This window comes from Heterocephalus glaber, unplaced genomic scaffold (genome assembly GCF_053883595.1).
Source record: "Heterocephalus glaber isolate CG9 unplaced genomic scaffold, H.glaber_assembly_v1.0 deba00000071, whole genome shotgun sequence".
NCBI classification, from domain to species: Eukaryota; Metazoa; Chordata; class Mammalia; order Rodentia; family Bathyergidae; genus Heterocephalus; species Heterocephalus glaber.
In genome coordinates this window covers 34,760,027-34,767,682 of record NW_028258137.1, presented here as the reverse complement: position 1 = coordinate 34,767,682, position 7,656 = coordinate 34,760,027, and the positions used below count along the sequence as shown (strand labels likewise).

The 7,656-nt window shown below is 47.3% G+C and overlaps 1 long non-coding RNA gene across 1 annotated transcript; it reads right to left on the bottom strand.

Annotated features, from left to right (window-relative positions):
- Nucleotides 1–1,373: 1,373 nt before the first annotated feature.
- On the bottom strand, nt 1,374–1,940 carry LOC110349919 (uncharacterized). The gene is made up of 2 exons (XR_002396115.2): nt 1,786–1,940; nt 1,374–1,649 (listed from the first exon to the last, which is right to left on the bottom strand). It is a non-coding gene; the product is annotated as an uncharacterized LOC110349919 (long non-coding RNA).
- Between the last annotated feature and the right edge of the window lie 5,716 nt (nt 1,941–7,656).

Genomic DNA, 7,656 nt, shown 5'->3' with positions numbered 1-7,656 from the left:
CCTGCAGCGCCTCCTGCTGCCAGGTGGAAGCTATGCAGCAAAAGCTCACTGTGCTGGCTGGCCATTAGAGCTGAGCTCAGAGGGGCACCTGCTGGTCCCCCAGGGACTCCATCAGGCATAGGTGGCATAGGTTCAGGCTCTGCAGGACGTGCCAGGGGCCATAGCCCTGCCACTTACTAGCTGTATGGCCTTGTACAAGTTGCTTAATTTCTCTGTACCTCAATGTCCTTATCAGCAAGATAGGATTTAATGAAGATTGAATGGGATGGTACGTGCTCCAGTGCTCTGGAGAATTTCTGGCTCAGTAAAAGCTATGTAAGTATTGGATTAAGTAAATATAAACATAATTAAAAATAAAGCAGAAAATAGAGAATAGGCTTTGAGGGTTGATCCTATATGATTGTAGGCAGGTTATTTACCCTCTCTGAGCCTTGATTTCCTTTTCTGCACAATGGGGATGTCAGAATTGAACTAAGGAAGAGATGAAATTATGCAGTAAAGTGCCTACAGCTCGTGAGCACCCATTAAACCAGGCAATTGGGATCCCCTTCCACCCAAGGTCCAAGACAGGAAGAGCTGCAGCCTGGGCAGTGGGAGGTGATGGGGGAGGAGTCGCATTGCAGCATTAGGGAATGGCTGCTGGGAATCTCTTCCTCATGTTCCTCATCAAGATGCCCAGCAGGTGTTGGGGACCTGAGACCAGGAGCCTGACTGCTGAGCTGGCCTACAGAGTCCCACTTGCCTTTCTCAGGAACGTATGGTCTTGGAACTCAGGGACCCAGGATCTGGTTGGTCTCCAAACTGTGAAGTGCTCTTGGGACCCCAGCTCCCCATCACCCATGTTCTCCACCTTCAGACTCAACCCAATCCCCTGTCTTGCTGCAGGTCTCTGATGCTTATCCTGCTGTCTCTCCCACCTGCACAGATCATGCCCTCCTCCCCTAAACCCCACTCCAGGATAAGAACCTTGGCACAGGAAGTGGCTGTCATGTATTTGTCCCTTGTTTCCTCCTCTCCCTTTTTGAAGGACTATTTATTCCATCCTCCATGTGATTTCCCAGGGTAGTGTGTGTGTGTGTGGGGCGTCTGACAATCAAAAGATCAGGTTCTCTGCACAAGGTAGGCCAAGTGACTCCAGTTGTCTAATCAGAATGCCTTACCTGCCTGAAAGCAGTGATTGGTCCAGAACTACACACATGATTAAAGAGGACCAATCAAAGTTCCTTTTGGGGAGATGCTAGGCAGGCCAGGAGATGGAGGAGCTTCTGAAATCAGAACCACAAAGACCATCCTTCCTATCACTTTGAACAAGAGTGCCTGGGGTTGATGCTAATAAGGAGAAGAGCAGAGCTTAGAAAGGAAAAGGAGGCAGGTTCTTATGGACACTGTTTCGACTTCTGGCTTCAGCCATGTCTGAAGATGGTATTAGGCTCTGAGTGAAAAGAGCCAGTTGACTCCTTTCGGTTGAGCCAGTTTGAATGGGATTCCGTTACAGCCCAAAGAGTTCGTGTGGTCCCAGCCATCTTTGCTGCCCTTCCTCCACTGTCCAGGGCTCATTGTCTCCTGGGCACCTCCCTTCCTGGTCTTGCCCTTGCCATCTCTTGGTTCACAGTAGTTCAGACTTTCAGTTTACTTCCTGCCAGCGGTCTCTGAGAGTAGGGGTGAGAGAGAGGGAAGGGAGACAATGAAAAGTGCAGGCAGAGGGGTGTCTCATGAGTCCAGAGAGCCTGAAGCAAGGAACCAATGGCAGTAACCCCATGAATAAGCACCCATTTGCCCGCTTACCTTAGACAGGAGAAAGACACAGAAAGGTTGAGTGACTTGTTCAAAGTTACATACTAGGAAGTGGCAGAAGCAGAATAGAATTTGGATCCTTTGACTTTAAGCTCTGTTGTCACAAAAGGTGAGGCTGTCAAAAGGGAGGTGTTCTCACTTGAGCTTATTTTGCAGATGACAAAATTTGGGGTCCAAGTGGAAGAGAGATTGGGCCACTGTCTCGGCAGCAGGGTAGTGATCTGCAGGGTGCAGGGGATAGGGGCCAGTGTGTACACACAGGCCATACCCCATAGCCTCTCCTATGGGTCCTCAGGGACTGCTTGAATTAGAGGCACAGTAAGGAGCATAAACAAAGGCTCATTAACAAAATACTTAAAATAGCACTATTTGGCTCCTACATGAAGCGCAGCCTCCCATCTTCAACCCTAACCCCATCCTGCCCATCCCCCTCCCCAGTGGGTGCCTTCATGTTAACTCCCCACCATGTCCCCAACTCTGAGTAGTGCCTCTCTGCCGCTATTCCCTATTCATCAGTTTGGGACAGCCTCTATTGACTTTCTGCCCTGAGAGAGGAAGATTTCACTCACACACCCTCCCTACTTCCTATCTTGTCTGTTATGAGTTTTCAGGGCTTCTGGCGGGGAGCTTTGTGACTTTGAGGACTACACCCCCTCTTGGTTTCTTGGTCAGGTAATGCTAGAAGCATCTCTTGCTGCCCCCAGAGCCCTTCCTGGCACTGCGAGGTTCTCCAGGCCCCTGCCATTGTGCAGCCCCACAGAGCCCTTCCTGATGCCCCATCATATGACTGCAGGGACCCACCAGTCACCATCGTCAAAGGAACCAGGGCCTTGGGTCCCTGAGGCCTTGTTTAGTCCTTGTGTCCTTCCTCTATGTTCTGCCATGGCCCCTGCAGGGGGAAGGAGTGTCAGCCTGGTCAGAAAGCCTGTGGCTTTGTGGTGACACTCCAGCTTTTTGGGGCCCTGGGGGCCAGTTGCTTCTGAGGGTCTCCTGTCCCCACCCCAGTTGGAAATAGAGATCAAGGTCTCTAGTGGGTTTCTCTTACTATGACATTATCTGGCTTCATTATGTCATTAGATAAAGAGAACCAGAGCACACCAAGGACAGATGGGCCATTTGACAAATGTCAGTGGCCCAAGCCGGAGTCTGTCCTCTGGGCTTTCAGTCAGTTTGCTCCCTCCGCCTTTACCTTTAAAATATGAACAATGGGCCCTTTTGTGGGGTTTGTCACTTCTGCTGGGCTCTTCTGAGTCACTGCATATTTTTATGTGTTCAGTAAAGTACAGTGTGAGTCATTCTCTAGCTTGGGGGTATTTTGGGACTTGTGCTGTTTTACTTACAATTGCAGAAAAAATTAAATATTGCAGAGGTGATAAAAAACACAGCAAAGTCATATGACCCGTCTCAGTGTGTGTGCAATGCCGGGGTTGAGAAGAGAGCTGAGGCATGAGGTCATTGCAGACAGCTGTTTGGGGAGAGTGGCTCAGGTCCAGTGTCTAGTGCGACCCACTTTTGCTAGAGGCAGATAAGTGGGTGGTTGTAGCATTCCCAGGAGATCTTACGCCTGAGGCAGAAGGAGCCAGCATTTCCATCCAATTCCTGAGAGTCCGAGGAGGAGAGGAGCTGTCTCTTCGAGTCTCTAGTTTCTCGACTGGTACACTGGCAGCAGGAATGGGAGGGAGGGAAGTGGCGTGAAGGGAATGGTGCTGAGCTTCTTTTTCCTCAAATGGGCCAAGGCTTCCGGTGGCTTAGGGCCCTGACAGAGTTTCTGTCTCTAGGAGCTTCGAGCTAACACGGCTGATACTAGTGGAGGACCTAAGTCACAGTTGAAAGGCTCCTGAGGGATTACATGTCAGGGGGATGAGCATCACCTCTCCTCTCCTGTATGACCACCCGCTGTTTGCTGCCTTATTTGTGCCAGACACCTTGGGCAAGTCACTTCCTCACCATGGCCTCTGTCTCCCTCCCATCTGTAATGTTGACCTAGACACTTAGTGAGGGTGGATGCAGCCTGATCTTCTGCTTCTCTGACAGATGACCTACGCGGGATCTGGACCTTGGAGGCCAGGGCCCCTGTTCCTTTAGGAATCCATGTGTGCAGGGCACTGGCGGGGGTCCTGGTGAGGGAGGCGTGGCTTAGGTATGGGAGTCTTGGCATTAATTGCATTCTGAGCCCCTGTCTCCCTCTTGGAGCTGCGGGGCCTGTCTCTTTCTATTAGTTTAACAAGCCCTGGTATTAATGAGATTGCTCTATAATTGAACCTTTTCACGGGTCCCTCGGTAATGAAATTATGCTAATTTGCATTCAGCACCACCAGGCATCCATCACGCAGGATCAGCCGGGAGCGGCCGGTGAGGCAGCGTGAATGCACCGCTAATTATCACCGAAATGAACAAACCCAGCAGTATTATTATTTCATCTTCTGCCCCTTCCCTTCCTCACTACCCACCTCCCCCGCCCGAGCTACATTTTTGTGTTGTCATCCACGTGACAGGCACAGCCAGATTAGGGTGTGAGGAGGCGGCTACTCTCTCCACTGTGTGGCAGCATGGACCAGGGAACAGGCAGGCTCTGGCTATCTTCGGGCTGGTGCCTGCCGGCCGGGGCACACACAGTGTGCACATGCTCCTCCACGAGTGTGCCGTGTGTATTAGTGTCCTGCCATGTGTCAGGGTGTGCAAGCTCATCTGCATTTGTGTGTGAGGCTGTGTGTGTGTGTTTGTGCTGTTTAGATGTGAGCATACGTCTGTCTCTGCAGGTCGATCAGCCCGTGTGGGAGTGTGTGTGTCTATGTGGGTGTGGGGCCTGGGTCACTATTTGTTGAGGGTGACAGTGTATGGTTCTGATGTGCTTATAAGGAGGTGTGCACGTTTTTGTGAGTATGGTTATGTGTTTTTGTGGGGACCTCAGCATGCGTCTGTGCCTGGGTCATTGTGTGTGGGAGTGTGGAGTCATCAAAAGCACACCTGTGCCGGGGGTGGCTGTGTTGATGTGTGTCCATGAGATGTGTGTTTGGGATCTCTAGCTTGGTGTGTGTCCGGTGTGCTGACGGTGTGAGTCTGTGCTGCATGAGCAGAATGTGAGTGTGTGTTTCTCTGTGCTGGTATCAGAGTTCAGAGGTGTATGAACGTGTGTGTGCATCTGGCTGCATGCCTGGGAGCCTCTGCTTTCCTGGGTTACCTAGTGGCTGAAGCCCGCCACACCTACAATGATTCCCAGTGAGGCCACAGGGCAACCCCAACAAGGGGGCAACCAGAGAGCTTCTTCTTCCCATTTGCTGGGTCTCAATGAGTCATTCTGGGCTCTTCTCTTACTGAGCCAAGAATAGTGGAGACAGAGTTTTCACTAGTTTAGTTGGATACAGGCTTGGGAGAATTTTATGTGACTTAGAGAAAATAGTTTGATGTCCCATAGCCTGAGTATGTGCAGTAAGACACTGGCTTCACTGGGACAACATTTGTTGGGTGCCTCTGTGGCAGACTCCCTGGGTGCTTGGAGGATAGTGAATGTAGAGAGAAAGAGGCCACCCTGAGTGCCTACTAGAGCAGAGGTGAAGCTCCTAATGAGAACATGTCCCATCTCCCAGGCACCAACCATCTGCTGACTTTGGGAGAGACTCTTGCCCTTCTTGGAGACTCAGTTTTCCTCACTGTAAAGTGGGAGTGCGAGAAACACTGGCTCATGTGATTCACTTAGCATCATGCCTCTAGCATGGAATTCCATGGTTGTAAGAAATCCGAGTTGGGAGGAAGTGCTCCTAGCATGTGATGGGCAAAAGCGTGGGCTTTGGAAATAGCTCAGATGTTGAGCAAGTTACTTAACTTTTCTGTGAAACATTTGTAATATATGTTATTATTATTATTTTTTTTTAATTAAAAAATTTTTTTTCGGTACCGGAGATCAAACTCGGGTCCTTGCGCTTGCGAGGCAGGCGACGGAACCACTGGGCTAAATCCCTGGCCTATGTAATATATGTTATTATATGCTTGTGCTGAGGTGAAAACAAGATCAGTAATAGTCTTGTGTTTAACAGCTGACCTGATGAAAATAATTGTATGCATATATGTGTATGTATATAAATAAATTATCCAACTTACTAATAGAAAGGAATATAGCACCCAATTTACAAATAAAGTATATGGTAAATTTTATTATAAATGTCATATAGCCAGTTGATTCTCCCAGAACATTTTTGTTGATTTTTGCCAAACTCTCTCATCCATGGACAATCTATGGCTGCAAATGATGAATGAGTGTAGTTGTGACATGCATGCTTGTTGATATTTTCACTTTCATTTATGAGGTAGATAAAAATGAAACAACCAAAATGTGTATCAAACTTTCACGCATTTTATTGGTATGAAAGACTTCTTGTTGAATTGAGTAATAGCTTTTGAATTTAGAAACATATTTTCAGATTTTTTTCACTGCTTAAAGATATAATGACTTTAGATGGCACACACTTTAATATAAGTTTAATATGTATTGTTAACATTTTCTTTATTAGTTTCCTAGGACCAAACAATCAACAAAATAATAAATCAAGCCCTGCTTTGTGATGTTGGCTGATTTCCATTGTGTATATTCCCACAATGGCCAATTTCAAACAAAGAATGTGATGTCACTAGACTCAGGGTTTGGCATTGTATTAGTCAGCTTTCCTATTCCCAGAATACAGTACCCAACACCCACAACTTAAAAGAGAGGTTTAATTTAGCTATGGTTTCAGGAGATTCAGTCTATGATTTACTGGTTCCAAGGCAGGAACTTTATGGCAGAGGGGCATGGTGGAGCAAAGCTGTTTAATTCATGATGGCTGGAAAGCAAAACAGGGAAAGAGCACCAGAGAGGAAGGGGAAAGGGACCAGTTATAGTACCCAAGGTCACACTCTGTGACCCACTAGACATGCCCAGAAGGGTGCTCCATCAAGCCCCTGGGCAGCTCCCAAGCCAATCAACATGACACATTCGAGGTTAACCATCCCATTCTGCCCCTTGTCAACTTGACATCCAAACACATCTCCTTGAACCATACTTAATCCCCAAATAAACACAAGATCATAATTTCACCTAATATGATACAACTGTCTTGCATATAACTGAAAACACAATAATCCCTTTCCCCAAATCTCAACAGTTCTAGAATTTTTCAAAAGTTCAAGTCTTTTCTGAGATACAAGGCAAACTCTTAACTGTGAATCCCTGTAGAAATAAAAAATAAGTTACATGATCTCAAGATACAATGGCATAGGGTAATTATTGTAAAAGGAAGGACTTGGAAGATAGAAAAGAATATGACTTAGCATTGAAACCAAGAAAGGCAAAAATTAAGTACTATAGTTCAGGGTTCCCATCTCCAGGCCATGGACTGGTACCAGTCTGTGACCTGGTAGGAACTGTGCCACATAGCAGGAGGTGAGCAGCATGTGAGCAAGTGAAACTTCATCTGTTTTAAACAGTTGCTTCTTATTGTTTGCATTACTATCTGAGCACCACCTCCTGTCAGCACAGCAGAGGCATTCGATTCTCATAGAAGTTGAAACCCTACTGTGAACTGCACATGAGAAGAATCTAGGTTGTGTGATCCTCAGGAGGAGCTGAGGTGGTGATGCTAGCATTGGAAAGTGGCTGCAAATAGAGATTGATATTAGCAGAGACATTTGGCTACACAGAAACTATAATAAATCAACTGCTTGCATACTCATAGCAAGAGCCTATCAGTGAGAAGCAAGTGACAAGCTGCATTTTGTGGCAGACTCTATAGTGGCATCTCTTTTTTGCACTACACACTTGTGTCAGTCACAGTATTACTAAGCCTACAAGCTAACCCTGGCCAAAATGAGTAAAAACTGAACATTACT